Source organism: Spea bombifrons, chromosome 5 (genome assembly GCF_027358695.1).
Source record: "Spea bombifrons isolate aSpeBom1 chromosome 5, aSpeBom1.2.pri, whole genome shotgun sequence".
NCBI classification, from domain to species: Eukaryota; Metazoa; Chordata; class Amphibia; order Anura; family Pelobatidae; genus Spea; species Spea bombifrons.
Genome location: NC_071091.1, coordinates 81576161 through 81596229, shown reverse-complemented (window position 1 = coordinate 81596229; position 20069 = coordinate 81576161). Strand labels below are relative to the sequence as shown.

Genomic DNA, 20069 nt, shown 5'->3' with positions numbered 1-20069 from the left:
AAAATACTTATTCAATAGATATTTTGCAGATAAGCAACTGGGTATCAAGGTTTTAGGATTAAGTGGAGTAAAGTGGGACACCAGGAGGTAAACTTGGTTTGTTGGGTTTATTGAAGAATTCTCAACACTGATGATGATTTTAGGAACTTTGAATATAAAAGTAGGGGAATAACCAGAAGCACAATCTTGATGATGTTGATCTTCAGGTAATGTGATGCCATCCAGGGTGTGATTTTAAAGAAACAGTGAAAGTGAAAATAGAGATACATTAACTGGTAAGTGGTCAGTAAAGTAAGTCAGGTACGTTAAGTCAGTTTGTCGCTGGCTTAAAGATGGCAATTAATATAGTGTTTTGGGGTCACTTACGAATATAAGGTGGAGAATGCCTGTCTGAACAACAAATTCTGTTCACCCTACTGTATAATGGAGCCAGGAATGACTACAAATTCTATTATCCTGGGGCTCCTCCTGAAGTGCATACTATTGTCAAAAGTAAGAGACGTGCAACATGATCTTATAGAATGTCAAATACAATATAAACACGGATTAATAATGAAAAGTGGCCCTTATATATACAAAATGCATTTGGGCATTATTGTCTCTACATAATACAATTTTTAGTTAACAGTTTTAACCTTATTTGTATATGCTTATGAATACTAAAGAATTTATGAATGAGATTCCTGTATAATTAAGAGCTCAGAAATTTCATTCCAGCAAAACTGTATCATTGCAATAAAATCTGGTGAGTACACCAAATAGGCTTGTAGACCAGATGGGATAGATGGTTACTTGGTCTATAATGGCCTAGATTCTGTCATAGGCATTATTATTGTCACTCTTAATACCATGATTGGGTAAAAGCGACTCCATAGCATTGTATAGCAGGCTTCTAAAAGTGTCTAAGAATGTGTCTTACACGAGTCAAATATTTTTTCTAATTATTACTTAGTCCTCTGATATTACTGGAACATGCATATACAAAGAATGGACTGGCAATAATGGGGCGACCCTAGCACGTTTAGGCCAGAGGTCACCTGATGGCATAGATGAGATCAGCGTCTGGATACGCGCAAGCTCACACTATGCTTTATGCTAACATAGCATACAGCCAGGCGCATCCAGCCCCTTGCCACGTGCTGCAGCACACTGTGTGTGTTTGTAGATATGGAAGAATGAGGTCATCTTTCTGGCTGAGGGTGATGAGGGTTATAGTCCACAAAACCTAATCATTTTTCATGTAAAAATAAATAATAAATTGATATAAATATTTGTGGCTGTTTTTTTTATTACATTATTGACATCACGTGTACTGAACCCTTTACCAGACATTGCTTCATCATGTTAATCAATTGGCAGTATGATGGCACACTTTTTATTGATATACACATAGACTATATGGACAAAAGTATTTGGACTCCTGACTATTATACCAACAGGACTTTTATGCCAAAATTTCCAAAAGATTTTGGAGTGTTTCATCCAGTAGGACATTTGTGAGGTCAGGCACTAATGTTGGACAAGAAAGCCTTGCTCGCAATCTCCCTTCTAGTTCATCCCAAAGGTGTTCCATGGGGCAGAGGTCAGGGCTCTGTGCAGGCCAGTCAAGTTCTTCCACAGTAAACTCATAATGGTCAGGTGTCCCAATACTTTTCTCCGTATAGTGTACGTATATGTAGTCTATATAAATATACTATATATATATAAATATATATATATATTATATTAATAAATAATATATATATATATATATATATATATATATATATATATGTATATCAACAGAAAGAAAGAGAGATATAGTACAACACAGGGTTAACAGTATACACCTGAAGCTATAAAATAATAATTTTAATCTCAAGACATTTTAAAAAATATATTTAAGTAATTAAAAATGATACTCACGTAGAGTCATACTTAATATGTATAGTGGATCATAAGTCTCACAAATGACTCAAAAGTCATATTATTCTCACAGTAAAACAAACCAGGAGACCCATTTTTTATTGCAAGTCAATTACAATTCATAAATAAATAAATACAAGTCATTTTTAGATGGTTAGCTTGCTTCATAGGCAATTTTATCTCAGCTTGCTTTAGAGAAACATGAATGCAAGAGAAAATGTTGGGAGTGGACAGGCGTGACTTATGTCAACACTAGAACTCGTATAAAAATGTGCTACCACCCCGGAAACAAAATAACTCATACAATAACTTAGAAAGGAGCTATTGTTTCTGTTTTTGCACATAGGTTACAGGTAATACAACACTTAGTATTGGTGTAAATCCAGTGTTTTTACTTGAAAATTATTTTGACAGATGATATTTATTTATTTAGAAAATATTTCCAAAAAAAAAAAAACATTGACATTTCTAACATCTTCAAGTATGTCCTGGAGGACATTTACAATGTTAGCAATAATGTTACAAGGTCATGTATGTTAAACAACCATTCATAATCAAGTAAAGTAACATTAAAATACAAAGAGGTGGACATTTCAGGTGAACTTAAATAGGAAGATATTAGGTTTTTGGTGGCTATTTCACATTTAGGAAGATCTGTAGAAGTAGACAGTTCAACCATGCCATGACAATTATCATTGCATTTTGCTTGTATTTGATGCTACTGCTAATTTAACCCCTTAAGGACAATGGGTGGTCCCTAAACCCATTGAAAACAATGCATTTTGAGCCCAAAATATGAAAGGGGTTGTGTGTGACTGACACCTAAGGTGAGTTGCCCAAGTTTTTGTTGATAAATGGTGTGCCTGTATTTTTGTGTGCAAAATCATGTATTCATGTAATCATGAGAAAAATCAAAGAACTTACAACCATGCTTACTGTTCACTTAGTAGCACCTTGGCGATGCATTAAGGACATGCTTGAGATTTAACTTGGATATAGTAAGTAAATAATACTTATCCAGTGACTATAGATCTATAATCTGAAATATGTGTTACAAAGAGTTATACTTAGACTGAGTGCAAATAAATATAACTCTCCAAATAAATCCTATTTGCTCATGACATTTGGAAACTACTGGGAAAGTGTGAAATATGACTGCCGTGCTGGAATAACCTTCTTTATGCACATATATTCTCTTGCTGCAGAGAATACAATATGTCTAAGTGTATGAAAGCTTAATGTAAACCTTCCTTTAATGGTAATGATTTATTACAGAGCTTGACAAAAGCATGTGGCAGCAAATATATTACCATACCCCTGTACATTAGGAGAATTAAACATAAAGAGTTCCTTTCAAGTTTCTGGGCTGCTCCCCTAAAAAAATACATTATTCTTTAGCAGGGCAGGCATTGACAGTAAACTGTCATTTTAATTACAAATATGCAAATGTATTAGCACTGTAAGTCAATTTTAAGATTTGCTTTTGTTATAAACTAGTGCTGGAGCATCCAACATGCAGCCCGCGGGCCAAATTTGGCCCACCGGACTTCAAGGTGCTCACGCGGGCCGGGAGATTTCCTGCTGAGCCGTTCCGTCCGTGGGCCGGCACACAGAGATGCCATTGCGGCTGCGGTTGTAAAGCGGCCATATGGCTGTCTCCACCGGTCACTTAATGATTTTGAAACGGCCGGCGTGCAGGCACCATGCCACCCAGTGCCTTCGTGAGGCTCTTCATCCCGCCCCTCACACCGAAGAGTTCCTCGTGACGGGCGAAGAGCATGTCGGAGGAGAGCAGTCTGCAGGGGAAGGAAGACAGCAAAAAAGTAAGTATTTTTAAAACAATACTTGGGGTGATAGGTGGAAGGTGAACCCATAGTCAAAGGGGGGCTGCCTTGAGGCAACAATATAATAATTATATTAATAATAAGCACACAACAGGGTGGTTGGGGCATCACATATAAATCAATACAAAAAGGGGGGTTGTGGGTGGCTGTTTACAATACACATGGTATGGGGGGCATTACATTAACCAGTATAAAAGGGGGTGGGGGCATCAATATACAAGGGAGGGGGCTGGCTGGGGCATTACATAAAAATCAATAAACAAGGGTGTGGGGGCATGAATGCACAAAGGGAGGTGGGGGACTGGGGGCACAAATACACATGGGGCAATACACAAGGGTGGGGGGGGTACATTAATACTAAAGGGGGGCCTTGCTGGGACATCAGTACACAAGGGGGCAAACACAAAAACAACAAAGCAGTGTGGAAAGCATTTTTTATCCTTAGTGTAGCTTAACCCATTCTGATGTGGGTATAGGTGTGGCAGAGCCTGTCCTTGTGTGTGTGTTTGGGTGTCGGTGTGGCAGAGTCTGTCCTGGTGTGTATTTGGTCATCTGTTTCCTGGCACTTTACTTACTGTAGGAATAAATTGAACTATGTTTTGTTTACTTATCAAGAGATAAAATCCCCTCCTGAATTTGTAGTAATTTCAGAGGACAAAACTTTCTAGGCCCGGAAATCAGTTAGAGGAAAAGTAAAGGTTTTGTGTTATTTACTCTATTTCAATCTGCATATCGTACCAAAAAGCATCTGTGGTACTAAATTGTAGCTTCAGGCATCCTGTGTAGGATGACTTTTTTTGTGTACTGATGGACTCTCAATCCCATCACATAAGAGTCTATCTTATACTGTCTGCCGAGGAGTAAAGATTCTATTTTATTTATTTCCAAAAACAAGTACACCAAAATCCTCAGCACCAGGCCCATGATGCTCTAAATCCGACCCTGCTTCAGTCCTTACGAAAAAAATTACTGCAGTTTTTTCTGAAGTAATACTGCAGTTTTTTGAACATGAAAAAACTGCAATACTGCAATTTTACTGCAGTATTACTGCACATTTACTGCAGTTTTACTGCATTTGTACTTCACTGTACTGCAGTTTTACTGCAGTTATTTTTGTAAGGAAGTACAAATGCAATAAAGCTGCAGTACATTGAAGTACAACTGTAGGTTTGCAATATAATGACGTAAAAGTGCAGTAAACGTGCAGTAAAAGGTATTGCACTTTTTTTACGTCCAAAAAACTGCCGTTTTCTACAAACAAACTGCAGTTTTCTACAAACAAACTGCAGTATTACTTCAGAAAAAACTGCAGTAATTTTTTGTAAGGGTGTATATACCCACAGTGTGCGTCAGCCAGTCTGAATCCAGCCTGTACTCACAGTGTGCTCCAGCCTTGTGCAGTTTTATTTGGCTAAACTTGTTTTAAATGGTTTGTGGACTGACTTTGTTTTACTGTTTAAGTAATTTAGTATTGATAGAATGACATATAAAAGTTGATCAAAAACTGTTTGTACACTGCTTTATTCATTATTGCCAAATGAACCCTGTATTAATATGCATTATAAACCTAAAAGGACATATTTTCCCACGCACACATACATTTCTGATGAAGTGGCCCACTGCAGAAAAAACATGGACACCACTGAACTTCATCCACAAAATTGCCTACTAGTTGTCTAAGTTGAATGTAGTGGGGAAAATAACCTTTTGTTTGTAATTTGTTCTAGCCAAATCAAAACCATAAATTAAAAAAGAAGTATCCTCTATTCTCAGTTGGCAGAAACAGGCTACAACTGGTATTTTAATACATTTAATTAGATTCTAAATAAATATTGGTAGATAATCTTTTTATGGATAAGGTCTGTAATATTTTGTACTGTTTAAACCAGGCATGCCCAAACTTTTTTCGAAGAGTGCCAGATTTGATGAAGTGAACATGTGCGAGGGCCGACCATTTTGGCTGACATTCTTTGAACCATTAAAATTAAATGCAAATTTAATTGGGCAGCTTATCTGTGGGGCCTTATCAGTCCGGAACGCGGGCCGCAATTGGCCCGCGGGCCGGACTTTGGACATGCCTGGTTTAAACGGTATGCTTTATAATAATTTGTGACGTTAGCTAATTCCTTAGCTAATTAATAGAGGGTTTTTTTGTAAATAAAAAACTCAATTTTATTTCATGACATTGGGGTCATATAACACAATGTTATGTGAAATGGCAGTACAATCAAATCCACTCGCACAGTAGCCAAGAAAGAGCACCAGGCAAGGTAAGGGTGTGAGGTGTCATATGTGAAGTGTATTAGAAGTGAGGAGTGGGATGTGATGGAGTGACCGTGTTTCAGTGTCTGTGTTTCAGTGTGTGTTATTATGTGTGTGTGAGAGTGAATCTGTAAGTGTTATTATTATTTGGGTTTTTTTATATAGCGTCATCATATTCAATGTACAATGGGTAAACAGGACATAAAAAGTAATGTATAACATAACAAGTTGACCTACAGAAATAAGAGGCCTCATGCCTCATCAAGCTTTCAATCTAGGATGTAGGGTATTACACATGTGGTATTTTAGTGACAGAGCAGCCACACTAGCACACATATTGTCAGTATAGGGACTAGGAAAGGTGAGCTAAAGGAAGATGTAAGGAAGGCCGTTAACATGTAAGTGCATAGGTGTCCCTAAAGAAGTGGGCCCGAAGGGAGGGGGAAAGATGGATAGGCCGCAGAAGGGCACTCAAGAGCATAGAACAATCTTACAAGCATGCATAAAAATAGAAATCAGAGGAAAGGACAGATGAAGCTCATTGCATGAGCAAAGAGAGAACATGTATGAGTGTATTTGGAGACAAGTAAGAAGATGTAAGTAGGCAACCGCTATGAAGAGCTTTGAAAGTGAGAGGGTTTTGAAATGACTCCTGAAGAGCACAGGTAGCCAATGAAGAGACTAACAGACGTGTTAGTAAAGCAATGGGTAAGGAAGATAAGTCTGGCAGCTGCATGACGGATTGGATGAGGGAAAGACAGAGTTACAATAGTCAAGACGGGAGATAACAAGGGCATAACAAGAGACTTGGATGATCTTGTGTCAGGAAGGGACAATGCAATGTTTTTTTAAACAGAATATATGTGGGAGGTAAATGAAAAATTGGAGTCATGGGTGACACCAAGGCAATGAGCATTAGGGGATATGGATATGTTATTGTACGGTATGTGTTATAGATGGTGTAAGTGTGTATGTTACCAGGGTTGGGCAAGGGGCTGAGGGCGACTCAATTGTGCCTGACCCCTGGGCCAGAAGGTGCAGCCCTCCCCTGTATGCAGGTGTACATATTGAACATTACTGTATGATGGCATATTTTTTGCTTAGCTGAGAACACAGGTGGTTACTGGTACATATGGTACAAAGTGCTCAATTCATATTTTTCATCTTTAGTCTGAAACTTGCACTGTTTAGAATAAAGTTTAATCTAGCACATAAGCAGTATCTCTCGCAAAGTCAGCTGGTACTCCTTTTAGTAAGCGAGTTAGCTTGTTGGTAAACAAAAAATGTGCCAGGTGCACCTGATAGGGTGCTTTAAAATGTCAGCTAAGCTTAAAAGTGATTCATCCATTTCAATTTTAATATAGCGTCTGGTAACATTATTACTTACTTTCAAATTATTTAACAACCATCAATGTCATTTATTAATCATTAATCATTGTTGTGGAAATGCATTTAAATTGTAGTGTCATATTTAAATTGTAAGAATTTATAACTAATGGCAATGAGGTGGCGTTGAGGTGTCTCCACTTCATTGCAGGTAGACACCAACTGATTGTAAACACAGAGAGCAACTTCTCTCCGTAAATAATGCAGACAAATCTGACAACATGCAGATAGCAAAAGTAGAACTTAAATCGTAATTTGGGTTCTTTAAAATGTCAACTAAAATGTGTATGAAGAAGGGTGGTGAGTCCCCATACATTTATTGGAGGTGAACACCCAATGGAAATTTTGAATTGCTTGTAAACTCAGAGAGGAATAAAGCAATAAGCAGATAAACCTCATAACAGGAAACATTAAAACTAGAACTTAAGTAATGTCTGTATTGGGGTGCTTTAAAACATCAACTAAGCTCAAAAGTGAATCAGTCATCCACATCATTCATTCATCCATTTCAATTTAACCCCTTAATGACAAAGCCCATACATGTACAGGCTCAAAATGCATTGTTTTCAATGGGTTTTGGGACCACCCATTGTCCTTAAGGGGTTAAATACAGCTGCAGGGAAAGTGAACTACAACATATAAGTATATATATTTACATAGCACTAGGCAAATTACAATTAACCACGGGGCCACAACAATACATTTTTTTGTACTTGCAATTTTACATATAGCTGCCAGGTTATCTATTGTGCTAAGCATTTTATACAGTTTAAAAACCATGACTTGTCTGCTGTGTGTTCAGTTTATCAAATTTTTGTGTAGCCCTTTGTTAAATGTGGCTAGATACTGCATGTGTTTGAATAGGAAATGTGCCAAGTGAGGTTTTGCTCCCTTTGTTACTCAGCTTAACTCAGCTTTTCGCCTAAAATGTGCATCCTGTATCGTCACTAGTATTTGGAGATACACCGAATCTGAGGGGTGAATAAGAGATTGAAGTCAATGGTGACTCTGATGTAGGTTGCCTATTTAGTAGTGATGATGATTGACCCATTGCCATTAGAGAAAACTGTTAGTGAAAAACTTCAATTAAAGAAGTTCAGTTTTTGATAGATGAGTTTTAGGAATCATGCAGATGTATTTAGAAACAGAGATGAGGCAATTGGGGGAAGGGTGTTAGCGGAGCAATATCCTCCTGGTTTGCTCTACTTTGAACATTCTGGGTCACTAACAGAAGCCTTTATTGTGTAATTTACATGTTGTTCAAAACTAGAGTGTCTAGATTATTTAGCATTCTCACAATATCTGTGCTCATAGTATGGGACCCTAATCTAAAATATATATATATATATATATATATTTTTTTTTTTTTAGCAACTAGATTTATTCACTTTATGTTCACTAAGCGTTTTATAGATGGCTCTAAATCAACGGATGCTAACCTGCAGTCATATATGCATTTTAACCATAGCATCTGTAGAAAGTTATAATATATAATTTGAATGTAGCCCAGAGAAGAGCTAGTTACCTAGCAGTGTAATGATGAAGATGGAAATCTTTTTATTTTTTATTTTTTTTTATTTTTATTAAACAAATATGCAGTTGATTAATCAAAAAAAAATATATATATTTATTATGCACTTTATCATCCTTCTCAAAATTCTAGGACTTAGAACTCCTTTGACAGGTATGGATGGTGAACTGTTTCTATTTCATTTAAGATGGGCAACTATGCCCCTATGGATTGATTTGTATGTAACTAAAATGTTACCCTCACTTTGGTGATACCAGGGAGATGATGACAAAGAAGGACACATTTCTCCACAGGTTATAGTACCCTGAGCAAGTATGAAAATGGGTCTAAACATACTTTCCCTTAATGTTAAAGGCCTAAACACACCACATAAGAGGTGAATGGCCCAAGATGAAGCGGGGAAGTCTATAGCAAGTATAGCTTGCTTCCAAGAAAAACACTTTACTATAGCTAAAGTGCCTAGATACACTAATACATATCCTATGGTATTCCATGAACAAACATTAATCAAAGGTTGAAGAAATAGTATATTTTCTATTCAAAGCCTCAATTCCCAAACTCAAAATTGTCCAGTACATTGCCAAAAGATATTTCAAAATCTTGGAATTATGTCAGAAAGATCTCCTGTTGTTAATACCCACAAGAAAGCAAGAGTGTCAAAATAATGCAGCTACCTACCCTAATGGGGAGCTTGGGGGTGCCCGACATTACAATAGTATAGAGCAGCTATACAATGCAGGCCCTCATGAGTTGAGCACCTTGATGTAGGTACCTCACATAAGATGCCCCTGGATTTAGCAAGTTTTCTGTGTCTGCGGCAGCAAAAAATGCAATAGTAAGGAAATAGAGAACAACACAAATATCAGCTATAACAGAAGTGGCTACAATAGTCAACTCTATCAGTGCGATGGAAGAAATATCACACAAGAGTTCTAACACATTAGGGGCATATGAGAAAGTTTGAGGTGTTGTGTTTTGTTATGTCAAGTCATGTCATGTTATATAACATATTGAAGGTAGAGAAATTACCATATTTGCTCGATTATAAGACGACCCTGATTGTAGAACGACCCCCCAAAAGTTGAAAATTAAGTAAGGAAAAAAAGAAAAAAGGTGTCGGGGCGCGGGTAATCAGGTTGGGTAGGAGCCTCATTGCAGGGTATACTTGGGGTTCTGTCTACACACGGCCATGCATGTTAACCGAGGGATAAGACAGACAGGCAAAGGAATACACCACAGGCAGAATTCCAGGTAATGCTATGTATTGTATATTTTAGCAGGACAAGCAAATACAGGTTAAACAGTCTCTTAGGGAAAAGAAAAAGTGTCGGTGCGCTAAGCTAGTCACAGGCTCAAATAATACAAATGTGTAATACGAGGCCTACCAAACAGGTGTAAGCATGCTGCAAGAAACAGTGTATTGGCTGTACAATGTATACAAGAAACAAAAACTGTCTGCGCTTCTTACCCTAATAAAGTTGGCAACAAATATATAAACATAATATAAATGAGAGGTTTTGGTTATATGAATTGGCCAAAGCATAATTAAGCTCACCCGCCACGTCAAGGCACACTCTCAATAGGGTGAGAACCTACTCTCACCTCCTACATAGTGGGCACACAAAGCAGTTTATACTGCTACCAAAACCTTATTAATGTGCTGGGGGAGGTGCAATTAAACCTCCTCCCCATTAACCCCTGGACAGCAAGCTACAACCAGACTAATGAGGAGCCAACCTCAAATATGTGCAAACAGGGAAAAGAAAAAGTGTCGGTGCGCTAAGCTAGTCTCAGGCTCTTGTAAACAGTCTCTTAGCAAGAAAACGTATGTATGGCAGGAAGCCCACTGGACAGGGCACAAGACTGGAAGCCCACTGGACAGGGCACAAGACTGGAAGCCCTCTTGAATGGACACAAGATAGGAAGCCCACTTGAAATGGCACAAGGTAGGAAGCCCACTTGAAAGGGCTGAAGACAGGAAGCATTCAGGATCAGGTACAAGTCAGGATCGGGTCCTCAGGAAGCCAAATAGCAAGTCAGGAATCAGGTACACAGGGCCAGAGCAAAACAGTCCACCAACTTCAATGCAAAGGCCCCTAACAAACAGTGGAGTGTCCAGATATAGGCCTGGTCATTAGGTCAGGTGTGAATGACATAGGTTTCTGGTGAGGGAGGCAGGGTAATAAGGCCTGTTGGATAGGCCAGGTGTGGTAATGGCATAGATACAGGTATAACCAAACACAGCTGAACATAAATACACAGAACATGGATTATATACATAGCCAGACAATACATACATGGTACAGGATGCCACAAAGGACAGGGAACAAGGCAAATAACACAGGGGATGGTGTGAAGAGCCAAGATTCTCAGATGTATAAGAGAAAGAGGTCAAAGATACATAAAATACATACTAACAAATAAACAAGACATTAAGCTGTGGAGAGGAGTTCAACTCCAGGCAGACCTCTTAAAGAGGTGACCATGGCTGGCAGTTTTCAGGGCTGGGGCTGAATCCTGACAAAAGGCTGAATATAAGACTACCCTATAGGAAAAAAAGTTTTACTAGTAAATATTAATTCACATGTAAACTATTTTTTTTATATTTAATAAAAACTTATTGAGAAAAATGCATTTCTTGTTTTTATTTCCTTTTATATGCCACCCCCCCAGTTTTGCACATCTGAATCCATTTATGCAAATCTCTCTTGCCACTCTGCCCACAAATATGCCTTATACCCCCTATATGCCACTCTGCCCCCCAGACTTACCAATGCATCCCCAGACTTGTCACCCGTGTTTCAGACTCCCTGGTGTTTAGTGGGGGCAACTGGTGAACATCCATGGGTTACACGTAGACAACCTCCACTGCTACACAGCACTTCCGCCTAGGCTTCTATGACTGAGCACCGGAAGGTCATGTCATGCCAGCACCCTGTCATAGAAGCCTCAGCGGATATTCTGGGTAGCAGCGAAGGTTGTTTGTGCGCATCGCATAGACGTTCACTGGCTGCCAGAGAGGAGGATCCAAGTCTCCTGCAGTGCTGCGGGGGATTTGGATCTTGTAGTCAGACTTCTATTTGAGGTCTGATTATAGGATGACCTTGAATATAAGAATAAACTTTGTCTTATATATGAGCAAATACGGTACGGTTCTATAGAAAGTTGTAAGCGCATATTTATTACGTATAGTATAGGACACAAGCTATAGTGGTCTTAAGTACATCAAGAGAATATGGGAGGTATACGGTTCATTCACGGAGTCTGACATCTATAAGAAAACAAATGTAAAACTGGATAGCAATTTCTATAGCCTGCATCTTTTATTTTTCTACTGTATGCATATACCTCCAGTTCTTTGGAAAAAATACAAATGTTAAAGTTTAAAAAAAAACCTACTTTTTAATACATTATAATTTTATGTTTTTCACATAACATTTGTGACAGTGGGTTCCCTGTTTCTAAGTATCGAATTTAGTTGTTACATTACCGTAAGTCACCAAACAATTTACCTGGGTAATAAAGGGGGAGACAAGTAGAACTTACTTATCCTATTTCCTCAGTGTGGTGTTTGTGCAGGAAATGCAACCTATATATTATAACGGTTTAAAATGGTGGCCTCCTACATCATTGATGCTGCGCTACATTAGTGCATTTAACACAGATCTGCAATGTTCCCAAATCTTACATTTTACAGTTCTATATCTTAAAATAAGCTAAATAAATTTATTTGAATGTTCCTGGGAACAGTCATCTTAATGTCCTATTTTCAGGATCTGCATGGTTATTCTTCTACATTACGTTAGCTCTCACCTGTTGATAAGCAGGGCTCTCTCCACCTAATGGATCAGTTTTTCTTAGTCTGTCAATTCTAGTCTTGTCATACCCCTTGAATTTATGTATTGTAAGAAGTGCTGCGTAACTTGTTTGCACTATATAAATAAAAGATAACAATAATAATATTTCTATTCTTTTACATCCCAAGTGTGTACTAGCTACCTATTTAAACCAGATCCCTGCAGGGTTCAAACCACATTTTTGTATTCAACCACATTTTAAGTACTTTGCCAGATCTGCAAGCAAGTGTATTCATTCTTATTTTGTATAAATATGCATGTTTCCCCATATATGTACCAAACAGGGCCGGCCTTAGGGGTGTGCGACCTGTGCGGCCGCACAGGGCGCCATGGCAACAGGGGCGCCTGCCCGGGACTTAAAGTAAAGCATCGTTTTTTTGTTTTGTTTTATAACATCTTCCATATTAAATAGTTGTTTTAACTTTATTTAACATTGGGGGATGATAAATAAAGTTAAAAACAAACAAACAAAAAAAATGTTTCAATTTATGTCCCGGGCCGGGGCGCGGAGCGGTTGCTAGTTAAGTTTTCAGCGACCGCTCGGCGCCCCTCACTCTCGGGGACTCTGTTGCGGTGCCGGCGTTTGTTATTATTCCGGCGCTCAGCTGTGAAGTGCGCACCGCGGCAGATCGGGAAGACGGACGCCTCCCGCTCCCACCACAGGACTCTGGCAACGAAGTGAGTAAGGATAGGGAGAAGGGGCAGGGGGGAGGCAGTGAGAAGGGGATGGGGGTTTGCCAGAGGAGTAGTCCGCACAGGGCTCCAGAACACTTAAGGTCGGCTCTGGTACCAAATATGTATTTTGGGGAGATTTTTACTTTTTAAATGTAAACTCTTTGTCCTAACCCCCTCCTCCTCTGGCCTCCTGCTAGGCATATCTCTGCCCTTTTAATCTAAAAAACGTTTCTCTTACTTCACCTTCTGAAACCAAACACCCACCCCTCTGTTTATTTTATTTATACATCCTCTTTTGCATCTTGAAACCACTGAGCCCTAATTACTGCTACAAGAGGCCACCTACTTCCTCTTTTTACCTCTTTTTTTATTACCCATACTACTCCTTTAGACTTTAAGGTCAGAACCAGGGCCCTAAAAAACCCACCATTCCTGACAGGAACTTTGTACAAAAGTATCATAAGACTAGATGGCAAGCTCACAGGCAGGGCTCTTAACTCCCGATGTATCTGTAAGCATTAATGTATATTTGTTATGTGGGTTAACTGTACCCATTTACACTCAGTGGCCACTTTATTAGGTACACCTGTTCAAATGCTTGTTAACACAAATAGCTAATCAACCAATCACATGGCAGCAACTCAATGCATTTAGGCATGTACACGTAGTCAAGCCAACCTGCTAAAGTTCAAACCGAGCATCGGAATGGGGAAGAAAGGGGATTTAAATGACTTTGAACATGTTATGGTTGTTGATGCCAGACAGGCTAGTCTGAGTATTTCAGAAACTGCTCATACAGTGTGATTTTCATGCACAACCACCTCTAGGGTAAAATATCCAGTAAGCAGCAGTTGTGTGGACGAAAATGCCTTGTTGACGGCAGGGTCAGACTTTGGCGTAAACAACATGAAAGCATGGATCCATCCTGCCCTGTATCAACAGTTCAGGCTGGTGGTGTTGGTGTAATGTTATGAGCACCATTTTCTTGGCACACTTTGGGCGACCTACCTGAGTATTGTTGCTGACCATGTCCATCCCTTTATGGCCACAGTGTACCCATCCTCTGATTGCTACTTCCAGCAGGATAATGCACCATGTCACAAAGCTCACATCATCTCAAACTGGTTTCTTGAACATGACAATGAGTTCACTGAACTCCAATGGCCGCCACACCAGATCTCAATCCAGTAGAGCATCTTTGGGATCTGGAGGAACGGGAGATTTGCATCATGCATGTGCAGCTGACAAACCTGCAGCAACTGTGTGATGCCATCATGTCCATGTGGATCTAAATCTCTGAGCAATATTTCCAGCACCTTGTAGAAAGTATGCCACGAAGAATGAAGGCAGTTCCAAAGGCAAAAGGGGGTCCAAACTGGTACTAGCAAGATGTACCTAATAAAGTGGCCACTGAGTGTAAATTGTAAACACTGGATAATTTGTTGGCACTTAATAAAAAAAGATAAAAATAATGATAAAAATCCATGTTACATGGTGTGTTCCCTGCTACTGAAAAAGCAAGATAGTGTCATAAATACAGTGGCTTATATCAACTCAGTCTAGAGGAGCTTAAGTGTCTAATTGTCCACTTGTGTATTGTATGGTAATATTGCGTTGAACCCTCACATTTTTTGACAGTAGTCTTGGCAAAAATGGGAAAGACTTGACTAGGGGTTGTCAGGGCCGGACTGGCCCACCGGGATACCGGGAAATTTCCCGGTGGGCCGGAAGGTCCGTGGGCTGGGCGGCCATGAAGACAGCGGCTGAGCTGCCCCCCAGGCTGCCCGAATTCTAATCAAAGCGGCCGCTGTGTGCTGATGCGGCCGGCCGGCATCAGTACCCAGCAGCCGTGTGCGATGGCCGTTTAGTGATGGGAGCAGTGTGAGGGGTGAAAGCTCCGCCCCCTCACACTGACCTTTCACCCCTCACGCTGCTCCCATCACTATGCGGCCGTCAGATCGCTGGGAATGTAATCTAAACGGCCGGCGCGAGCTGATGCCGCCGGCCGGCTCTGCTTTAATACTTTTTTTTTTAGTTTATATGGCAAGCCGATCCAGCTTACCATATAAATAAAAAAAAAGTGTTAAAGTAGCTCCGGCCGGCGGCATCAGCACGCGCCGGCCGTTTAGATTTCATTCCCAGCAGTCTGATGGCTGCATAGTGATGGAAGCAGCGTGAGGCGGAAGCTCCGCCCCCTCGCACTCAGACTGCTGCACCACCGGATGTCAAGAGAACAGTGTGCAGCTACCAGGAAGTCAAGAGAAGTAGAAGGTGAGTAAAAAAATTTATTTTTTGTACTGTATAATGTTTTTTTGTATTTGTGCATGTGTGTGTATCGGCATGTGTGTGTATGTAAGTGTGTCCCACTATATGCCACTCTGCCTCCAGAAATGCCTTATACCCCCTATATGCCACTCTGTCCCATGATATGCCTTTTAACCCCCTATATGCCAGAGTGGCATATAGGGGTATAAGGCATTTCTGGATGCAGAGTGACATATAGGGGGTCAAAAAGCATATCTGGAGGCAGAGTGGCATAAAGGGGGTTAAAAGGTATATCATGGGGCAGAGGAGCATATAGGAGGGTATAAAGCATATCGGGGAGGCAGAGTGGCATATAGGGGGCATAAGGCTTTTCTGGAGGCAGAGTGCCCCATGATATGCCTTTTAACCCCCTTCATGCCACTCTGCCTCCAGAAATGCCTTATACCCCCTATATGCCACTCTGTCCCATGATATGCCTTTTAACCCCCTATATGGCAGAGTGGCATATAGGGGGTTAGAAGGCATATCATGGGACAGAGTGGCATATAGGAGGGTTGAGGCATATCAGGGAGGCAGAGTGGCATATAGGGGGGTATAAGGCTTTTCTGGAGGCAGAGTGCCCCATGATATGCCTTTTCACCCCCTTTATGCCACTCTGCCTCCAGAAATGCCTTATACCCCCCTATATGCCACTCTGTCCCATGATATGCATTTTAACCCCCTATATGCCAGAGTGGCATATAGGGGTATAAGGCCTTTCTGGATGCAGAGTGACATATAGGGGGTCAACGGCATATCTGGAGGCAGAGTGGCATAAAGGGAGTTAAAAGGGATGTCATGGGGCAGAGGGGCATATAGGAGGGTATAAAGCATATTGGGGAGGCAGAGTGGCATATAGGGGGCATAAGGCTTTTCTGTAGGCAGAGTGCCCCATGATATGCCTTTTAACCCCCTTTATGCCACTCTGCCTCCAGAAATGCCTTATACCCCCTATATGCCACTCTGTCCCATGATATGCCTTTTAACCCCCTATATGGCAGAGTGGCATATAGGGGGTTAGAAGGCATATCATGGGACAGAGTGGCATATAGGGGGTATAAGGCATTTCTGGATGCAGAGTGACATATAGGGGGTCAAAAGGCATATCTGGAGGTGGAGTGGCAAAAAGGGGGTTAAAAGGCATATAATGGGAGAGAGTGGCATATAGGGGGTATAAGGCATTTCTGGAGGCAGAGTGGCATATAGGGGGTAGAAGGCATATCAGGGGGGCAGAGTGGCAAGCCTGGGGGCAGAGGTGCATAACTCGGGGGTAGGTTGTCAAATGAAAGGAAATAAAAACCAAACATGTCTCAATCATAGCTTTTATTAAATATGGAAAAAAATAGTCTACATGAATTAATAAAGAAATAAAAGTTTCTTACCAGAATATGGTGAAGAATAATGTGATCAGTGTTTAGTTCCACTGAATAAAATGGAACTTTTTCATCTAAAAATGTTTGCAGTAGTAAATGTTTTGATCCCATTATGTGTAATGTATTTCATTTATTAGGGCCTTTTAACACTTTTGCTTTCTGGCATTTTAATACAAATAATGAGATAAAAAGAATGGCACATAGTGTGACTCGGGTGTGTATAAGGGGTGCGTGTGGGTATAAGAGCTACACCGTGAGATAAACTATATGGGGCTGCTCTCCAAATTTTTCCAGGGCTGCTTTTCAGTCCCAGTCCGGCCCTGGGGGTTGTGTACCACTTTACATTACATTACATTTATTTATAAAGCGCCGGTAGATTCCGCAGCGCTGTTACAATCAGTAGAACAAATTTCACATACAACAACACATCCAATAATTGGTACAAAAGGAGAAGAGAGCCCTGCTCTTGCGAGCTTACAATGTAGTCGGTGGTTGAGTGGGAAGTGAGACAATAGGAGAGGACTGCTTAGATGGGGATGAGTTGATCTGGTTCCGATGGTGTTGTAGCTGCTTTCTGCAGGGGTGCTTGGTATGTGGTTTCCCTCCAGTTTAACTCCAGCGTAACTCTTAAATTGCCACTTATAAGGAGGCCACTTGGGGAGAGGCCACAGCGGCTACCACTTGCCAACAGTCCTGTCTAATGCCACAACGGTTTAAGTGGCATTTAATTGGCTGCACTTGTGCAGTGCTTATATCACAATGAAACATGGATTGCACATATACATTGACCAGGCATTAGATTAGCTGTGACATACTGTGATGTCACCACTAAATATGAACAGCAGGTGACATCATGTAGGAATGTAGAGGGATCTGCAATATGTGTTATTGGATTGTGGGGCACAAGAAAAGACAAACCTTTTTGTATAAGTGAAACAGGGCCCCCAAGCTCTTTATTCTGGCCTTAAATGTTTTTTTTTTTTTGTTTCTCTTTTTGTGATGCAATATAAGGGAATCTATTTTATGCAGTAATAGCATATTGTCATATTGTTTTCGTCATTTTGCATCAAATTAACAAAAATTTATATATTTATTTAAATTGAATAGCTCTTGTAATTAGTATATGTAGTTAACTATAGAGACACATAACACATTAACTTACAGGGAAGGAGTTATCACTTGAGTCTAGAGATCCGGAATTATGTGCACTTGTTGGGTCTCTTTAAAGATAAGTTGCTATTTTTCTGTAAAGAGCATTTTGAGTGTTCGATATGCTTATTCCTTTCTCCATTTCTATCTGATGTTTAAGTTGATTTTTGACTAAGGACCATGTAGGGGATATATGAGATTTCCAATTTCTTGCGATTGTAATCTTAGTTGCCAAAAAGGTATGAACAATTAGGGAATATTCTTCTTTTTTATATTTTGACCAATCAAGAAAGGTAAGAAGTGTGGCCTCTGGTGTTCGGGTTATAGATATTTTAAGTTGTTCGTCCAACCAATCAAAAATAGTGTTCCATAATTTCTTTATTTCTTCGCATCCCCGCCAGATGTGAAGATAGGTACCCTGGGATTTATGGCATCGCCATCATGATGACGAAATTGTCAGATACATTTGATGCAATCTTGTGGGAACCAGATACCATTTGTTCATCCATTTAAATTGAGTTTCATTCAAATTCCGACAGTCATTTTTTTTTTTTTTTTTTGTAGTGATCTACACCATTCCTCAGAGGTTATTGTTAAGCCCAAGTCATTTCCCCAAGAAGTTTTTACAGGGAAGTCTTTTGGTTGTTTAGAAAGTCTAATAAGCTCAATCGTTTTAGTTATCAAAGATTTCTTGGGATTATTGTTAAAAATCTGGCCTTAAATATTATTTAAAAAAAACTGACGCATGCATTGGGAACAACATTATAATAATTATTATTATTATCTTATTTCATAATAGAAATAACCAAAGACAAACTATTTGTGCTATACTGAACAAGAATTTGGAGTAGAGTATATTTTGCATTATAGAACTTTCAGAAGTAGCATCAATTGTACATTCTTATAAAGAATGTTTTTCTCAAGTCATACATCGTGATGTTAGGCTATATTGAATTTCCATCCTCTTCTATCCTGCCACACTCTTTAATTAATCCATTAACACATATACATCCATGGTTGTTACAGTCTTGCAATATTCCTTACTGTTAAATTCCCTGGATTTGACCGTAGAATATAGCCTAAAGCTTAGGTTCTAGACCATATGCACATTAACACATAAACAGTGTGTACTGTGCAAAACAAATTGTAAGACCTCCGAGGGCACAAGCTGTGTCTAGATTACTTTTTTATTTATGAGATGTGAATGTTAGCAGCAGATACCATCTCTTTTGACATAACAGATGTTTATATAATGGCAAGATGGAGGTGGATACGCTAAAGATTAACCATTTGTATGTTTCCTATTTGTATGTTACATATCAGTATATTACTTAGCCATTATGATCTCTTGTTTACACATACAATTAAGATAAGTGTAATAGGATTTCCCTTCATCGGTTTGTTACAAGATTTAACTGATTTATTTCATGTAGTTACGAGTAGCATCCCATGGTGCCGCTTTGTATTTTCTCCGCACCTCAGGTCCCCGGGCTGGGGAAGGCAGATTTTGAAGCTTCTCACGTAGTTTTGTTTCATATTTTTTTTTTTTTTTGCTGTCTGGGGTTCTCATCAGGATAAATATCTGAGACTAACCACCCCTTTATACCTGTACACAAAACTGTATAGCATTATATTGCCACATCAGTAATGACTAATTCATAAACAGAGGTGTTTCCAGGGAGGGGCTTTCGATGCTTATTTTCCCTTGAGCATGTTAAGACATTGTTCTAGAAATACACTTAGAAAGAAACTTAACATTTTCAAAGCATTATCATATTTACCT

The 20069-nt window shown here is 39.6% G+C and overlaps 1 protein-coding gene across 1 annotated transcript in view; it reads left to right on the top strand.

The window, feature by feature from the left end:
- The window catches only part of LOC128496551 (desmocollin-3-like), a 75849-nt gene that overhangs the window by 9351 nt on the left and 46429 nt on the right, over nucleotides 1-20069 (top strand). The gene's annotated exons all lie outside the window — the stretch shown is intronic.